This window comes from Lissotriton helveticus, chromosome 5_1 (genome assembly GCF_964261635.1).
Source record: "Lissotriton helveticus chromosome 5_1, aLisHel1.1, whole genome shotgun sequence".
NCBI lineage: Eukaryota > Metazoa > Chordata > Amphibia > Caudata > Salamandridae > Lissotriton > Lissotriton helveticus.
Window position 1 is genome coordinate 1,299,800,236 of NC_136065.1, and position 20,163 is coordinate 1,299,820,398.

The 20,163-nt window shown below is 44.7% G+C and overlaps 1 protein-coding gene across 1 annotated transcript in view; it reads left to right on the forward strand.

Annotated features, from left to right (window-relative positions):
* STK38 (serine/threonine kinase 38) overlaps positions 1-20,163 on the forward strand; it is a 365,648-nt gene that overhangs the window by 143,186 nt on the left and 202,299 nt on the right. The window lies entirely within an intron of this gene.

Here is a 20,163-nt window from a genome sequence, read left to right on the forward strand (position 1 = left end):
ACACTGAAAGAATTAGGTGCAGTTATATGCTGTTCCCCAGAGGGAATACGATTGTTCCTACGTGACTTCAAGGGTCACTATGTATTACGAGATTTTGATCCCAGATTGTCTAATGTTCCGCAGCATCTATGGGCGCAAGGTCCAACTGATGTCGGCTTTATGCAAATCACACCCCATCGTGTGACTCTCAAGCCAGGTGTAGTCCTGCCACGAATCAGACAGTACAGATTGCCACCTGAGGCGGTAGCAGCCTTATCCAAAATTATTGACGAGCTCATGGCTCAAGGAGTAGTTGTAGAAACTGACTCCAATGTATGTAATTCTCCGATCATTCCAGTCATGAAACGTACTGATCCAAATGCACCTCCAGTATATCGATTAGTGATTGATCTCCGAGAACTTAATAAATGTATTATTCCGCAGTATCCAGTTGTCCCAGATATCTCTTCCCTGTTGACAGCCATTGATTCCGAAGCCTCATTTTTTACAGTCATAGACCTCAAGAACGCATTTTTCAGTGTTCCCATTCATCCAGACAGCCAGTTCCTTTTCGGATTTTGTTTAAATGGAAGGAGCTATATGTTCACACGAGCTCCTCAAGGTTTCACAGAGAGTCCTAGTATTTACAGTCAAGCACTCAAGAGACAACTAGACAACATTCACATGCCAACTGACACTGCCCTGCTCCAGTATGTCGATGATCTACTGATCACAGCCCGTTCTGAATGTGCTTGCGAGCGAGCATCACTTACAGTCTTGTATTTCCTTGCCGAGATGGGACACAAGGTGTCCCCTTCGAAGCTTCAATTCTGTGTCCAGCAAGTGGTCTACTTAGGACACTTACTGTCCAAGAGGGGTAGGCAGTTGACACCAGACCGTATTCAGTTAATAGCGAGTCTTCCTCAGCCCAAGACCCAGAAGGAGGTACGTGCTTTTATCGGCCTTACTTCTTATTGCAGACAATGGATTCCTCAGTATGCATTTCTAGCTAAACCGCTGATACAGTTAACGACACAGGAGGCAGCCGTATCGACTGTCCTCCCTTGGACATCTGAACATACACTTAGTTTCAATGAGTTAAAGAAAGCCCTATGTCAAGCTCCAGTTCTAGCTACACCGAACTACAGTAAGTCTTTTACACTTTTCGTCACAGAACGCGAAGGTACAGCATTATCTGTTCTCACACAAGATCAAGCAGGACAATACAAGCCCTGTGCTTATTTTTCGAGCACATTAGATCCTGTAGCCCAGGCTCTGCCTGCGTGCCTCAAGTCAGTCGCAGCCACAGCACTAGCTATCAGACTAAATTAAGTTCCATAGTATTAGGACATTCCCTGACAGTACAAGTTCCACACTCCGTGGAAGTTCTTTTAAACCGAACACAAACTCAGCACTTGACAATTGCACGTTTAACAGGTTATGAATTGACACTGTTCCAGCCACACATAGAAATCAGACGCTGCAATATTTTAAATCCTGCTACACTATTACCATCAGTTACTTCGAATTCTGCCACACACGACTGTGTGGAAATAGTTAACATCATGACAAAGCCAAGACAAGATTTGACAGATATTCCATTTCCAGATCCAGACCTGACACTTTATGTGGATGGTTCATGTATGAGAACAAGTACAGGAGAACTAGTCGCCGCGTATGCAGTGACTACTGACACTGAAGTTATTGAAACCCACCGTATTGACACCCTGTCTGCTCAAGCAGCGGAGCTAGTTGCTCTGACACAAGCCTGCATACACGCCAAGAACTTGAAAGTTAATATTTACACGGATTCACGTTACGCATTTGGAGTTGTACACGACTTCGGAGTGCTCTGGCAAGAGAGAGGTTTCATGACTTCTCATGGAACCAAGATTCAGCATGGTCTCCTTATTCAGGCTCTGTTAGATGCCATACATTTACCGACATCTATCGCTATCATGAAGTGCAAAGCACATATGAAAGTTACTGACATTATTTCCCAGGGTAATGATCTAGCAGATCGCACAGCCAAGCTTACAGCTCAGACACCAGACATTCCAGTAAATAAGACACCGACACACACTCCAGATCCGACTACATGTATGACAGTTAAAGACCCTACTCAAGATGTCATAGATATCCAGTTACATGCTACTCCCGATGAAATCGAGAAATGGTCTGAACAAGGAGGGGTCCAGACAGGTCAGGGATGGGTAACAAAGGGTAGAGCCACATGGTTTCTCCCCGACTCTATGGTTCAAGTCATTATTAATACCGCACATAGTCCAGCACATTTAGGAGAAAAAGCTATGTTAGACAGTATCCAGAACATTTGGTTCAACAAGCATTTACGAGCTGCAGCCAAGCAGAAAGTCCGTACCTGTATGATATGTTGCCAGTTTAATCCAGGTAAAAGTGTCCCGGTGGAACAAGGTGGATTCCAGCCCCCTGACCACCCTTTTGAAGTCCTCCAGATGGATTACATTCAGATGGAGCGATGTCGAGGTTTCAAGTATGTCCTTGTAGTTGTATGCGCTTTGTCCAGGTGGACAGAAGCATATCCAGTCCCAGATTACACAGCCGCGACCACTGCCAAGCAGTTGGTTCGTGAATTCTTCCCCCGTTATGGACTCCCTAGAGTCGTATATTCTGACAACGGCCAGCCATTCTCATCTGAACTCATGAAACATGTGTCCCTTTTGTTAGGATACCAGTGGAAGTTCCATTGTGTACGCCATCCTGAAGCAGCCGGTCTCGTAGAGAGACATAACCAGACTTTGAAAATCCGTATCGCAAAAGTTTGTCAAGAGAAAGGTGTAGACTGGCTAGTAGCTCTGCCAGTTGCTCTGTTCTACATGCGCATGGTCGCACATTCCAGATCAGGTCTGTCCCCGTATGAGGTCGTATTCGGCCGCCCCCCTAACATGTGGGGTACACCTAGACCCCGAAGTATTACCGATGTTTCAAGTAATATGCTGACAGATTACCTAGCTTCCTTGATGTCTGCCCTCAACTCTTGTCGTTCACAGGTTGCCGCCGCATTTCCAGACAATACCGAGGTGGCACCGCATGAAATCGTTCCAGGATCCATGGTCCTAGTGCGTAATTTCGACCGCTCAAGTCCACTGGAGCCTCGCTGGAAGGAGCCCCGACAGGTCCTCCTCGCCACCCGTACAGCCGTGAAGTTGGAGGGACGCAAAGGCTGGGTGCATCTTTCGCATATAAAGAAGTTTTATGGATTGAAGCCAGTCTTAAAGAACATTTCCCAGGATTCAAAGGACTGCCAAAGTACTATTCTTAAGGACTGTCCCGCAAAAGACATTGCTACGAACCCTTCCCTGTTAGAGAAAACTCCGCAACAGGAATATAAACTCAAGTTAAGGTCTAGTAAAATAAGTCAGCCAGTTTGATTGTCTAAGTCCTCCCCTAGGTGAAACGGTTAGACTGTTTCTGACATGTATAAAATAGACCCCCATAGTGAGAGAGTTAGTCAAAACTCAATCCGATGTATCGTTTTTCTATGTTTCATATTATTTCTCAGTATTATGATTTCCTGCACCAGTTATGCATTTTACCTGTATTTTCCAGTTTCTCATGTAAATGAGTCTTCTAATGCTACAGTAGAGCACACGTTTAGTGATCTACCTCCTCATGAACTCTCTTACCGCCTCGCTATGCGTAATAATTCTTTCATCCGCATGTTACATTATTCACACCAGACCAGCAATGCCACTAATTGTTGGGTGTGTGGTCGACTTCCCCCTTTCCAGACACCGAAGGGAGTTCTGCCACTCTTTCCTTATCCATTTTCACATAATGGTTCGTGTGGAGCATGGTCCACGTTAACGTCATCCTCAACAGATATGTCTTTTCTTAACAGTACATGTTTTCCAGACAAGCAAGGTCTTCCCCACAGAACAGGGTTAGATCTAGAAAACGAAGTTTACAACTTAGGTAATTATTCTTCGAATTTTATGGTCCTGAATGTTCAGTCTGATTCCACTCCAGACTTACCTGCTATTTCAGTACTACCAGTCAAAGGCGAATTATGTGTTAGAAATAATGGTTCCGTACATGTAGGACATAGCGATTGTACTACTATTGTCAAATATAGTGACAGTGGGAAATCTATTTTCAAAGCTTCACGCCATTCTTATTTTATTTGTGGTCAAACTGCATATGTTCGTCTGCCCCTCGATTGGGAGGGAACCTGTTACATTGCCTTCCTACTGCCACCAGTTTTCCTAGCCCCATCTGATTATCATAGAAACACACATCTAGTACACCTTAGACATAGAAGGGAGTCCCCCATTGTCGATTATACTGAAACTGCTCTAGAACAGTATACAGATTTCAATAGAGGTTTCTTCTTCTTTATAGGACCTATCCAGAACAGTAAGCTAATCCGTAGGTTAACCAGAACCCTTGAAGTAGTAGTCAATGAGACTGCCTCTGCTCTAGGTAACTTAACTGAAGAACAATCTGCTATGAGATTTGTCGTTTTACAGAATCGTCTCGTCCTTGACGTCATACTGGCCGATAGGGGCGGGGCCTGTAGAGTCATCGGATCTAGTTGCTGCATTTTCATTCCAAATAACGCGCCGTCTGTTTATTCAGCTATAACCAGACTCCATAAAATTGCCCATCTGTTACACCAAGATCCAGGCACCTGGACATGGTCCGGTTGGTTCTGGAACATAGTTTCCGCCTGGGGATGGAAAGTCTTGTCCTTTCTAGGTATTGCAGTAGCGATCATATTCAGCTGCTGCCTCTGTATACAATGTGGCCCTGCGATTTGCGGCATTTGTGCTACCTCTTGTATTCCTAGTCCCAAGCCCCGTTCTAAATCCCGTTCCAGGATAATTCGAGACGAGCAAATGATACTGTATGAAATGATAGATGGTATCATGAATATTGATGTTTCTTGATGGAAACGTAGTGACAAGGAGGGAATGTGGAAAAGTAAATTTTGCCATGTTCTGTGTCCCTACGCGTCATCCATCATATGTTATCTGTGCATGATTAATATGCATATGTATTCCCTATGTTCGATTAAAGACGCAATTACAGTTGTGTCCACCTCTAGTATGTCAGTTTCCAGTTCTCGTGAATACTACGAATATCAGGCCCATGTGAAGTTACGTTGCCACGTTTCTCAGTGTGCACGTTATTCCATTGTAAAGTCCCCGTTTCTAGGCCTCAGAAGGGCCTGGACACCAGATTCAGCTCCTGTCTCCTGTCTCCTGAAGCCTCGCTGAGGAGCGATACAGCCCCCACCTGTATCCTCGACCCTTCACTTACTTCCTGCCTCGCAGTGCCCGGCTCAGCCTGGCTCTGCCTCTGAGTCTGCCAAGAGTATGTTATGATTCCAGTTATCAGTTCAGTCCTCCTTCTCTGCATTCCTAAAGCTACTGAATCGCATCAATAGTTTCCGTCATTGTCTAGCCTTTACGTCTCCACGTTAGAGAAATACTGCATTTTAATGGTCATTTAATATTCTTCATCACGCACTACATATAGAATAATGCATGCTCCAGTCCTAGAGTCCGTTAGCCTCTCCCCTCCTGACTCTTAGTTCATATCAACATGTTCTCTAAACATCAGATACTAGATACTGCTTAGGTACATGTCGCCCTGACTCTCCAGACTTCAGTCTCTGCTCCTAGCACAGAGTTCGAAGCCCCCAGCTTCTCCTAGTAACACGTCATCGCCAGTTTGCGCGCACCATTAGGTCAGAGGTCCCGGCTCCTTAGGTAGCCCCCTCCATGTCTCCGCCCCATTCATGACATATTCTGTTACGTTTGCATCACATGTCTATGTATACGCCTCTGTTACACCTACTTTCACCCTTATCTTTCGCGACTGCTATTGACCACACCCACTGCTACGCCTATTGCAATGTAATGCTATGTGTTTGCGTTATGTATATATGATCGTGCACTGTTATTGAAAAGTTACTCACTCCTTGTCCCGATTCTGCCCCAGGCAGCGCTGCCATCCTATTCCTGTGCAGGTTGTCCTGTTCCTGTCCTTTATGCTGTAATAAACCTGCAAACTCCTACTACCTCGAATCTTGACTCTTATTTTATTGAGCTATCTGTTATTCATTTATGCATTCAAAAAGAGAGGTATTATTTATTTATTTACCACATAATGGCGCCCGAATAGGGACTTGCCCTTTCCCCACGCGCCGGTGAAGCCACGCCGGCCCCCTGACCCTCTGCAGCCGTGACGGAACCATACCGTGCACGTGCAGATATTTCTGCTTCAAGTATCCCTCAGGCCCACGGAGGAGACGGAGGAGGCGGTCCAGCATCCAGACGAGGCGGTGGAGGAACGCGGCGAGTCCCGACCAGAGCCCAAGCCGAGAGTCCAAGGTCCGAGGTATCCGGAGGCCCACCCGTAACAGAAGTCCGAAGTTCGTCCGTCCGGCGTCGAAGCAGTCCAGTCCAGTCCGAGGCCTTCCGTTCTTGCTGCCCGGTGAGTACCGTTGCTGGGGTAGTATCTAGACAGGGTCAATCTAATTGACTCTGGTCCGTGGGTTGGTGGTACACAGACCCACAAACGAAGTGTCCACTTCGGTGGATGCGGGTCCTGACGTGTCTCTGTATGAGACCGGTAAGTTTCGTACTGTTTCAGCAGTGCATCTAGTTTCTGTTCCAGTCAGTTCTGTTCTCGAGAAAATTCATGTATTCTGTTTTCCGTATTCCAGGTAGTATTCTGTTCGAACTGTTATTCTGAATGTTATTCATGTATTTTAATGTCGTGGTATGAGTGCGAAGTGATTCTCGTGTTCATTGTGTATTGTATTGTGTCCAGATTATAGTTCAGTCATGCCACTCTTTTCAAAACTGAGTCAGTTAAAAACCAGAAAAAGTCTGCTAGAAGCAGCAGTTCCTGTCCCTCCTAGGGACAGTCCAGGTCATTTTATGTATCAGAAGCATGGCATAAGTGCCATACTATATCTAGATTTATGGGTAGAGTATACCAAACAGTTAGAAGAAAAGTATAGATGGCCCGTATCGGGTACATGGGATGCCGAGTGCATCATGAGAGTAGAAGAAGCATTATGGAAAAAGAAAGCCAGACAGTCACAGAAAGATGCCATCGAGTTATGGCGCAAAGAATCTCATAGAAGAACCGAAAAAGAAATCAGAAAGTCAGAATTAAGTAGAGAATCCTTGGAACGAGCCCAGGAAAGGGAACTAATCGAGATTGGTGAACGAGTTAAAACTGAACAGTCAGACAGACAGAGGCATGCTCTTATTAAGGGTATGTATCCTCTTCTTGCCGAGGGCTTGCCAAAAGCGACCCCGGAGGCATCCAGTAATTTCCCGCCACCATTAGTTCCGACCAAGCTATGTCACAAACCGACCGCAGCTGATATTTTCATTTCGTCCTATTTGGACGACACAGTCCCAGAATATGCAAATCCTGTTCCTGCTCCGCCAGTCCCTGTAAATCAGGCACTTCCCGCTCCTCCAGACACCGGAGTACCTGTTACGGTACCCCCGGTCCAGCCCGCCATACAAGTCCAGCCTGCATTTCCATTTCCCACTCTGCCAGGACGAAGAGCATCAGTAGACGACTCTAGTTTAGGGGCCGCAGGGGGAGGTACTCCTCAAACCCCGCCGCCACACAAGCGTTTAACGTTAGCCGAATTACATGCACAAGCATCACAGCGTACGCCCAGGCATCAGTCTGTTGCAGAAATAAGAAAAGCCCTTAATGAATGTGGCTATGATCCAGTCCCAGGCGAGGATAGTATGGTTTTATATTCATTACGCGTAAGAAAGGTGACCGAGTATCTAGTCACCCTACCAGATATGAAAGAAGATCTAGACAGAATATATCGTTTCATCCGTACCGGGAATGATCCAGAAAGTATTAGTGATGTCATGTGCCAAAGAAAAGCTGAAGTCCAGCTCATGCTATTAAAGTTTCTGATTAATTGTCTAATACGAGAACAAGATTATCCGACCAAAGATCATGCCGAAATGAGAACCCTGACAAAGTGGAGTGATAATATAGCCGAGGGTAAGCACAGAACCATCAGTAGTATAGAGAGTATGTATAAGAAGATTCGTAAAGAAATAATAAGGATACACATACAACGTAAAGCAGCACAAGTAAGCGAGAAAGAAAGTAACTCTGATACTGAAGAGGTAGAGGACGAGAATCCCGACAGAATAGCGTATGTAGGAAAATCTAGATTTCCAGATCGCCATTTGCGCCTAGAACACAAGTCAATTTTTCACCATCCAGCACCAGAACAAGGTTCTCTAGAACAAGTATTTCAAGCTACCGATCACATTCTGAAATCACGAATCGGTTATAGTGAGTTAAGTACTATGCATGAACAAGAACTAGTCCGATCAGCAGTCCGATGGACTACTGATTCTACCACTTTTCCAGACGAAATAGTGGCACAAATGTTTCTGAAAATGCCCCCAGCCGAGCAACGACTGGCGGGTATGTATATGATCCAGCACCTCATTACATTGTATGAGGGTCAACATTCTGATCCAGGTCCGTTACACGATGTCCTGAATGAGTTACTCCAGTATAAATGGAAAGGTTTAGGTACCGATTTAATTAGTGTCATTCTAGAACAGCGCCACAAATACAGAACGTTTTTGAACCCGCATTTTGTTCATGTCTCACCCCCAGAAAGTAAACCCTTTTACATAGACAGACAGAATCCGTTAAGAGAAGTACATCCAGTTAAGACAGACGGTGGTGAAATGCAACGAGTGTTTGTTTACACCCCGATCACAAAGATGGAACTCTTAGAGATGAAAAAATTAATTCCCTGTCATGATAAAGATCCAGCAGGGTTCCACCGAGAATTAAAAGACATGCTCCGTATGGGAGAATACACGTATCCAGATATCATTAAAATGTTAAAAGTCTTGTTGCCCGCAGGGGTATATGAGAAACTCAAAGAAAAAGAATGGGAGGTGGGAGAGAAAAAGATCGATTGGGCAGTTCTAGAAGCTGAAGACAAGGCACGAGTACCAGGTACCGGTCTTGGAGATAAATGTAAAGAATTACCAGAATTGTTAATACAAGTTTTACCCAGATTATTGACAACTAGAAAAGAAGACTGGGATGCAATCTCAGCCTGTAAACAGAAACAAGACGAAGATATTAGTGATTATTATTCCAGATTTGAGAAATGTTTTACCATAAACAGTGGCCTCAAGACAAGTAGTGAGTCATACCCTCATCTTTTTGTTACTAAATTAGTCGAGAATTCAAGTCCGCAAATTAAAAACCGAGTTTTGAAAGTCGAAAGTACCTGGCAAGCTAATACCCCGTCCCAAATGTTACAGATGCTTCAATATCACCAGAATAGAATCAGAGAAGAACAAGAACACGAAAGGAAACGTATGAAAGACACGAAAATGAAAGTACTAGTTGCACAATCCATTCCTCAAGACAGTCAGAAGAGGGGTCCGAATCAAGCCAGCCATCCTGCAGCTCCCGTTAAAGGAAACTGCAATTATTGTAAACAGCCAGGTCATTTTATAAACGAGTGTGCAGTTCTGAAACACAACATAGCTACCGGTAAGACTAAAGAAAGACCACGTCCGCCGAGACAAGAACAAGTTTCACAGACTCCTCAGCCACAGAATGCACCACAGACAGTTACAGCACCGCAGCCTATCGCTGCAACGCAGCATGTTACACAGCAGATGTACCAGTATGCACAGTCTGAGTATCCAGAGTATCAGCCATATTCATGAAACAGCCTAGAGAGGGAGGTAGGCTTGCCTCTCATCGAGATACCTGTAGATCAAGAAGGTCCCTATGTTCATAGTCAAGTATTAGGGAAAGACAGAAAGTTTTTGATTGATACAGGGGCAAGTAGGACCACCATCAGTCACGCCGAAGTTCCAGGGGCTCCGCTCTCAGGCTCTAGAAATGTTTCCCTTGAATTTTCAGGAAAACCTATCGTAAATGAAATTTCAAAGCCAGTTACTCTAGAAGTAGGTCCATTGTCCCGCACTACTGATCTGTTACTTACTAAGTCATGTCCAGAGAATCTGTTAGGCATTAAAACACTGAAAGAATTAGGTGCAGTTATATGCTGTTCCCCAGAGGGAATACGATTGTTCCTACGTGACTTCAAGGGTCACTATGTATTACGAGATTTTGATCCCAGATTGTCTAATGTTCCGCAGCATCTATGGGCGCAAGGTCCAACTGATGTCGGCTTTATGCAAATCACACCCCATCGTGTGACTCTCAAGCCAGGTGTAGTCCTGCCACGAATCAGACAGTACAGATTGCCACCTGAGGCGGTAGCAGCCTTATCCAAAATTATTGACGAGCTCATGGCTCAAGGAGTAGTTGTAGAAACTGACTCCAATGTATGTAATTCTCCGATCATTCCAGTCATGAAACGTACTGATCCAAATGCACCTCCAGTATATCGATTAGTGATTGATCTCCGAGAACTTAATAAATGTATTATTCCGCAGTATCCAGTTGTCCCAGATATCTCTTCCCTGTTGACAGCCATTGATTCCGAAGCCTCATTTTTTACAGTCATAGACCTCAAGAACGCATTTTTCAGTGTTCCCATTCATCCAGACAGCCAGTTCCTTTTCGGATTTTGTTTAAATGGAAGGAGCTATATGTTCACACGAGCTCCTCAAGGTTTCACAGAGAGTCCTAGTATTTACAGTCAAGCACTCAAGAGACAACTAGACAACATTCACATGCCAACTGACACTGCCCTGCTCCAGTATGTCGATGATCTACTGATCACAGCCCGTTCTGAATGTGCTTGCGAGCGAGCATCACTTACAGTCTTGTATTTCCTTGCCGAGATGGGACACAAGGTGTCCCCTTCGAAGCTTCAATTCTGTGTCCAGCAAGTGGTCTACTTAGGACACTTACTGTCCAAGAGGGGTAGGCAGTTGACACCAGACCGTATTCAGTTAATAGCGAGTCTTCCTCAGCCCAAGACCCAGAAGGAGGTACGTGCTTTTATCGGCCTTACTTCTTATTGCAGACAATGGATTCCTCAGTATGCATTTCTAGCTAAACCGCTGATACAGTTAACGACACAGGAGGCAGCCGTATCGACTGTCCTCCCTTGGACATCTGAACATACACTTAGTTTCAATGAGTTAAAGAAAGCCCTATGTCAAGCTCCAGTTCTAGCTACACCGAACTACAGTAAGTCTTTTACACTTTTCGTCACAGAACGCGAAGGTACAGCATTATCTGTTCTCACACAAGATCAAGCAGGACAATACAAGCCCTGTGCTTATTTTTCGAGCACATTAGATCCTGTAGCCCAGGCTCTGCCTGCGTGCCTCAAGTCAGTCGCAGCCACAGCACTAGCTATCAGACAAAGTGATTCCATAGTATTAGGACATTCCCTGACAGTACAAGTTCCACACTCCGTGGAAGTTCTTTTAAACCGAACACAAACTCAGCACTTGACAATTGCACGTTTAACAGGTTATGAATTGACACTGTTCCAGCCACACATAGAAATCAGACGCTGCAATATTTTAAATCCTGCTACACTATTACCATCAGTTACTTCGAATTCTGCCACACACGACTGTGTGGAAATAGTTAACATCATGACAAAGCCAAGACAAGATTTGACAGATATTCCATTTCCAGATCCAGACCTGACACTTTATGTGGATGGTTCATGTATGAGAACAAGTACAGGAGAACTAGTCGCCGCGTATGCAGTGACTACTGACACTGAAGTTATTGAAACCCACCGTATTGACACCCTGTCTGCTCAAGCAGCGGAGCTAGTTGCTCTGACACAAGCCTGCATACACGCCAAGAACTTGAAAGTTAATATTTACACGGATTCACGTTACGCATTTGGAGTTGTACACGACTTCGGAGTGCTCTGGCAAGAGAGAGGTTTCATGACTTCTCATGGAACCAAGATTCAGCATGGTCTCCTTATTCAGGCTCTGTTAGATGCCATACATTTACCGACATCTATCGCTATCATGAAGTGCAAAGCACATATGAAAGTTACTGACATTATTTCCCAGGGTAATGATCTAGCAGATCGCACAGCCAAGCTTACAGCTCAGACACCAGACATTCCAGTAAATAAGACACCGACACACACTCCAGATCCGACTACATGTATGACAGTTAAAGACCCTACTCAAGATGTCATAGATATCCAGTTACATGCTACTCCCGATGAAATCGAGAAATGGTCTGAACAAGGAGGGGTCCAGACAGGTCAGGGATGGGTAACAAAGGGTAGAGCCACATGGTTTCTCCCCGACTCTATGGTTCAAGTCATTATTAATACCGCACATAGTCCAGCACATTTAGGAGAAAAAGCTATGTTAGACAGTATCCAGAACATTTGGTTCAACAAGCATTTACGAGCTGCAGCCAAGCAGAAAGTCCGTACCTGTATGATATGTTGCCAGTTTAATCCAGGTAAAAGTGTCCCGGTGGAACAAGGTGGATTCCAGCCCCCTGACCACCCTTTTGAAGTCCTCCAGATGGATTACATTCAGATGGAGCGATGTCGAGGTTTCAAGTATGTCCTTGTAGTTGTATGCGCTTTGTCCAGGTGGACAGAAGCATATCCAGTCCCAGATTACACAGCCGCGACCACTGCCAAGCAGTTGGTTCGTGAATTCTTCCCCCGTTATGGACTCCCTAGAGTCGTATATTCTGACAACGGCCAGCCATTCTCATCTGAACTCATGAAACATGTGTCCCTTTTGTTAGGATACCAGTGGAAGTTCCATTGTGTACGCCATCCTGAAGCAGCCGGTCTCGTAGAGAGACATAACCAGACTTTGAAAATCCGTATCGCAAAAGTTTGTCAAGAGAAAGGTGTAGACTGGCTAGTAGCTCTGCCAGTTGCTCTGTTCTACATGCGCATGGTCGCACATTCCAGATCAGGTCTGTCCCCGTATGAGGTCGTATTCGGCCGCCCCCCTAACATGTGGGGTACACCTAGACCCCGAAGTATTACCGATGTTTCAAGTAATATGCTGACAGATTACCTAGCTTCCTTGATGTCTGCCCTCAACTCTTGTCGTTCACAGGTTGCCGCCGCATTTCCAGACAATACCGAGGTGGCACCGCATGAAATCGTTCCAGGATCCATGGTCCTAGTGCGTAATTTCGACCGCTCAAGTCCACTGGAGCCTCGCTGGAAGGAGCCCCGACAGGTCCTCCTCGCCACCCGTACAGCCGTGAAGTTGGAGGGACGCAAAGGCTGGGTGCATCTTTCGCATATAAAGAAGTTTTATGGATTGAAGCCAGTCTTAAAGAACATTTCCCAGGATTCAAAGGACTGCCAAAGTACTATTCTTAAGGACTGTCCCGCAAAAGACATTGCTACGAACCCTTCCCTGTTAGAGAAAACTCCGCAACAGGAATATAAACTCAAGTTAAGGTCTAGTAAAATAAGTCAGCCAGTTTGATTGTCTAAGTCCTCCCCTAGGTGAAACGGTTAGACTGTTTCTGACATGTATAAAATAGACCCCCATAGTGAGAGAGTTAGTCAAAACTCAATCCGATGTATCGTTTTTCTATGTTTCATATTATTTCTCAGTATTATGATTTCCTGCACCAGTTATGCATTTTACCTGTATTTTCCAGTTTCTCATGTAAATGAGTCTTCTAATGCTACAGTAGAGCACACGTTTAGTGATCTACCTCCTCATGAACTCTCTTACCGCCTCGCTATGCGTAATAATTCTTTCATCCGCATGTTACATTATTCACACCAGACCAGCAATGCCACTAATTGTTGGGTGTGTGGTCGACTTCCCCCTTTCCAGACACCGAAGGGAGTTCTGCCACTCTTTCCTTATCCATTTTCACATAATGGTTCGTGTGGAGCATGGTCCACGTTAACGTCATCCTCAACAGATATGTCTTTTCTTAACAGTACATGTTTTCCAGACAAGCAAGGTCTTCCCCACAGAACAGGGTTAGATCTAGAAAACGAAGTTTACAACTTAGGTAATTATTCTTCGAATTTTATGGTCCTGAATGTTCAGTCTGATTCCACTCCAGACTTACCTGCTATTTCAGTACTACCAGTCAAAGGCGAATTATGTGTTAGAAATAATGGTTCCGTACATGTAGGACATAGCGATTGTACTACTATTGTCAAATATAGTGACAGTGGGAAATCTATTTTCAAAGCTTCACGCCATTCTTATTTTATTTGTGGTCAAACTGCATATGTTCGTCTGCCCCTCGATTGGGAGGGAACCTGTTACATTGCCTTCCTACTGCCACCAGTTTTCCTAGCCCCATCTGATTATCATAGAAACACACATCTAGTACACCTTAGACATAGAAGGGAGTCCCCCATTGTCGATTATACTGAAACTGCTCTAGAACAGTATACAGATTTCAATAGAGGTTTCTTCTTCTTTATAGGACCTATCCAGAACAGTAAGCTAATCCGTAGGTTAACCAGAACCCTTGAAGTAGTAGTCAATGAGACTGCCTCTGCTCTAGGTAACTTAACTGAAGAACAATCTGCTATGAGATTTGTCGTTTTGCAGAATCGTCTCGTCCTTGACGTCATACTGGCCGATAGGGGCGGGGCCTGTAGAGTCATCGGATCTAGTTGCTGCATTTTCATTCCAAATAACGCGCCGTCTGTTTATTCAGCTATAACCAGACTCCATAAAATTGCCCATCTGTTACACCAAGATCCAGGCACCTGGACATGGTCCGGTTGGTTCTGGAACATAGTTTCCGCCTGGGGATGGAAAGTCTTGTCCTTTCTAGGTATTGCAGTAGCGATCATATTCAGCTGCTGCCTCTGTATACAATGTGGCCCTGCGATTTGCGGCATTTGTGCTACCTCTTGTATTCCTAGTCCCAAGCCCCGTTCTAAATCCCGTTCCAGGATAATTCGAGACGAGCAAATGATACTGTATGAAATGATAGATGGTATCATGAATATTGATGTTTCTTGATGGAAACGTAGTGACAAGGAGGGAATGTGGAAAAGTAAATTTTGCCATGTTCTGTGTCCCTACGCGTCATCCATCATATGTTATCTGTGCATGATTAATATGCATATGTATTCCCTATGTTCGATTAAAGACGCAATTACAGTTGTGTCCACCTCTAGTATGTCAGTTTCCAGTTCTCGTGAATACTACGAATATCAGGCCCATGTGAAGTTACGTTGCCACGTTTCTCAGTGTGCACGTTATTCCATTGTAAAGTCCCCGTTTCTAGGCCTCAGAAGGGCCTGGACACCAGATTCAGCTCCTGTCTCCTGTCTCCTGAAGCCTCGCTGAGGAGCGATACAGCCCCCACCTGTATCCTCGACCCTTCACTTACTTCCTGCCTCGCAGTGCCCGGCTCAGCCTGGCTCTGCCTCTGAGTCTGCCAAGAGTATGTTATGATTCCAGTTATCAGTTCAGTCCTCCTTCTCTGCATTCCTAAAGCTACTGAATCGCATCAATAGTTTCCGTCATTGTCTAGCCTTTACGTCTCCACGTTAGAGAAATACTGCATTTTAATGGTCATTTAATATTCTTCATCACGCACTACATATAGAATAATGCATGCTCCAGTCCTAGAGTCCGTTAGCCTCTCCCCTCCTGACTCTTAGTTCATATCAACATGTTCTCTAAACATCAGATACTAGATACTGCTTAGGTACATGTCGCCCTGACTCTCCAGACTTCAGTCTCTGCTCCTAGCACAGAGTTCGAAGCCCCCAGCTTCTCCTAGTAACACGTCATCGCCAGTTTGCGCGCACCATTAGGTCAGAGGTCCCGGCTCCTTAGGTAGCCCCCTCCATGTCTCCGCCCCATTCATGACATATTCTGTTACGTTTGCATCACATGTCTATGTATACGCCTCTGTTACACCTACTTTCACCCTTATCTTTCGCGACTGCTATTGACCACACCCACTGCTACGCCTATTGCAATGTAATGCTATGTGTTTGCGTTATGTATATATGATCGTGCACTGTTATTGAAAAGTTACTCACTCCTTGTCCCGATTCTGCCCCAGGCAGCGCTGCCATCCTATTCCTGTGCAGGTTGTCCTGTTCCTGTCCTTTATGCTGTAATAAACCTGCAAACTCCTACTACCTCGAATCTTGACTCTTATTTTATTGAGCTATCTGTTATTCATTTATGCATTCAAAAAGAGAGGTATTATTTATTTATTTACCACAGAGTGCTACTCAATATTTTCTCAGCTTCTATAATTTCTTCAATCTGGACATCATGTCTGATAAGAGGAGTCTTTTCCGCCCATGTAAGACCTGTGGCAAGAATAGAGTCCATGTGGATGATCCACATAAAGAGTGCATTTATTGCCTCCAGCCAAAGCATGAGTTGAGAGAATGGACGATCTGCCTCACCTTTTCATCTAAAACTCTCAAGGACAGAGAGGGAAGGTTGCTGCTGTTGCTTCGAACCACTAAGCACCAGAGCATTTCATCTGATGAGGAGAGTGAGAAGTCCTCCACATCTCATAAAAGGGACAGATCTAAGAGCAGCTCCTCAGGAAAAGGTAAAGGACTCCAAGAGCTCGAAAAAAAGAAATAGGGCTAAGCATTCCTCAGAACCTGCATTTTCTGCGCCCTCTACACCGCCTACAAAGGACGAAGATCTCCTAAGAGCCTCCTGTTCAGATCCTGTGAGGCGAAACTCTCATAAGAAACCATCGTTGACAACGTTTACTCAACATTGTTGGCTCCATCGTCGAAAGCAACTGTGAAGACTATTGCAATCTTGGCTCCTGTGTCGTCTACAAGGGTCTCGCATTCCAAAGGTTATAGCTCCATCACTGTCGAATACTTTCAACCCCGTCCCGTCGATAAAGGTTCCGTTGGTAAAGACAGTCTCGCTGACGAGTGTCCCGTCAACTGCGACCACATCATTTGAACTTCCGTTATCGACAAGGGCACTGTTGACGAGGGCACTGTTGACTAGGGCACCGTCGACGATGACTCAGTCAGCAAAATGGAATTTTTCTTGCCAGTTACGTCTGCACCGTCGAGGGTTGCTCAGATTAATAGGGTGACCATGCCAGAATTCAGTAAAGTTTCTCCTTTAATCCCGTTGCATCTACTGGAGGGCTACGTTGATGACTATGATAATGGTCTTTGTGCTGTAGCTTACAACTCATTGGAGCTGCATATGAAATGTCGGGATGACGAGGATGAAGACTACCGAGATAAGCCGCAATGTTATCAGCAGGGCTAAATGACTCCGCATCATCAATACCATTCGTATGGTTATCAGCCAGACCTGTGTCCCAGAGAAATGGCTGATCTGCCACCATCTCTCATACAGGACTTGCGACTATGCTCGCGGATTTCAGGCAGAGTTTTCCATTGTAGAAGGATCAGCCCGACCGGCTGGTACCTCAGTTAGATCCACCAGTTCCACCAGTCGTTCAGCTGCAAACCACACCTGACCCTGGCATAGTCTTCTTCAGATAAAGAAAGAGAGGAGGGTGAGTTGCCAGACCCAATCTTTGCTCCTGATCTTTGGGAGGATTTTTAAATAAAAACATACTTTATTGATTTTACAAAGTGGTGCGTGAGGTGCATGCGTGAGAATGATCGATACATAGACGATTCAGCAGGTAACGGGTTAACATAAACATCTCTATGCATACAAATTACGTTCAGAACAAGTATGTTGATCCCTGGAAAGGCATTAGTATTTTGGCATCAACATGCTGCTATGAATCTATTACAAAGTGGTACAAAAAAGGGGGTGGTGATGGACGGAGCATCTGAACCGTCCAGGGAAGGCATGGCTTGGCAGGTTGGGCTGGACTGTTCACATGAGGCGCAGGTTTCAGACTGATTTGCATATGGCCATGTCTGAACTGGGGTGGCAGAGTGGGCTAAAGAACGGTGATGGATTAAACCCAGATCTGTTGACTGGGTGTGAGTGTTTGATTGGTTCAGATGCTCCATCCATCACCACCCCTTTTGTACCGCGATGAATCTATTACAGGCTGGTTGTCCATCAATATCAGTATAAAACTCTAAACAACCCCTGTCATCCCTCTCCCCTTCCTCTCATCTGGCTCACCCCAATCAGGCTATTACAGACCCTAAGCACAAACTAGTCGCCCACCTTTTCCCCATTGGGGTCCCACTCAGTAGGGCGCATTCCCCTTCATCCTTCGGAGGGTTATGTCATACCAACACCCTCCCCTCCTCCGCACCTGCAATCAGACTCTCCTCCTGAAGATTCCATAATTTATTGGAGAGGGCAGCCAAAAGATTTCATTTGCGTATGATGGTCAAGCAGACCTAATGTTTCTTATATGATTTTAAAGCGGACACCAGAAAATCGATACGTTCCTGACCAATTATTGATTTATATATGGCAGGAAGGCATGAAAATCATGAAGACACCAGCGACCATACCACCAGTGCTTCCTCCTATTGAAAAGAAATACAAGGGTCCTGAGGATTCTCCATCTTGCCTTATTGGACACCCCAAGCTGGACTCTGTCATCTCCCAAGCTACACAAAGACGATCCAAGAATCCTGCTACCCCAATCATTGCTCCACTTGATAGGGAAGGGCACTGGATGGACATTCTTGGAAAAAGTCCTTCCACTCGATGTTAAAAGATGTTTACAATTTTACCTGCATAACACAAATGACATAAGAAAGACTGATCTATTGGTGGCTTATGGACAGGGCAGAGAAGTAACAGCAGTAACTAAAGCTATTGTCTCCAGATGGGTCTCCTCGGCTATACAATTCTGCCATTACATGGCTAAAAAGTCTTTAACAAGAACAACTAAGGCACACTCCACCAGGGCAGTTTCTACATCGGCAGCTCTGTTTGCTGGATTACCAACGGAAAAATTTGCCGTGCTCCGACATTGAAAAGTGTCCACACTTTTAAGCAGCACTGCAGTCTGCAATCTATGCAGCCTGAAGATGTAGTCATGAGCCAAGCGGTACTATGTCATCTCTTCAATCAAGGTGGTCCTCTTTTCTGGTAAAAGATGAATTTTATTGACATTAAAGTGGCCTATCCTTTGCTAATATTAAATTTTCGATAACTCTCGAAATTAAAGAGTGGCTTAATTGTTTAGTTTCTTCTTCTAAACACTTCATTGGATGCCTCCTGAATATAACAGTATGTTAAGGCTTCAGGTTTTGTTTATAGACAGTTCTTTAAAAGCTGTCTAGAATGCAAAGGGTATGTGTATGGTTACAAATGTCATTGTTACATTGGAAAAACTTGTGGGTTTTAAGGGTTGCATGTCTTCCCTCCTCCCACAAAGGACAGTACAATTTTTGGGTACTGCTTACTTTTATGATTCAAACATGTGAATCTATGAAAGATACCCTAATACTGGTTAAGAAAATAAGTTACTCACCTGTAAATTCGGTCATTCAGTATTGGTATCTTTCATAGATGCACATTCAACCCACCCTCCTCCCCGTGGAGGTAGTTCTCTTTAGTTTAGGGGATCCTCACTTCCCACTTGTGCTTAGAAAATCTGAGGGAATCTGCCTCTGCTGGGAGTCTTCTGGAGTGCTGATTGGCTGTTTTTCAACATTAGATACTGTTTTTAAAAGGACATAGATGGGCTACTGATAAGATGACTTAGGGCCATTATAACCTATGAAATGTATTAAACGCTGCTTGATTATTTTACTGTGGGGCTCCCATCTCAACGACTGGGAATGATTCAAGCCTGTAAATCTATGAAAGATACCAATACTGGATAACCGCAGTTACAAGTAAGTAACTTATTTTCTTATCAGCATTGTGAAGGCACATAATCCATCACACACAAAGCAGCAGGAGACAGTTTAGCAGATGGGTGGTTAGGCATACTTAAATATAAATGGAACCTGCTTCCCTAAAATGTGAACCCTTTAGGACACAAACCTCACACAGTACCTAAAAATATGTCTTTCTTAGGGGCCAAACCTTCAGTTAGCCTCCTTTTAGGCTACTAAGCTAACTATTCCTTAGGAGTGTAGCACAGCAGTGCTTATTGCTGCAGCAGGTTACTCTGCAGCTGCACAAGTATGTTACTGTTCCCGAGGGTTGAAGTCGGTACCTCACTACATTCCACCAGAACCATTGATCCAGAGAGACAGAAGCCTAAAACTGATTGCTTTCCAGTTTCTGCAAAGTGCGGGCATGGAATGATATGGTCTGCCCAAAA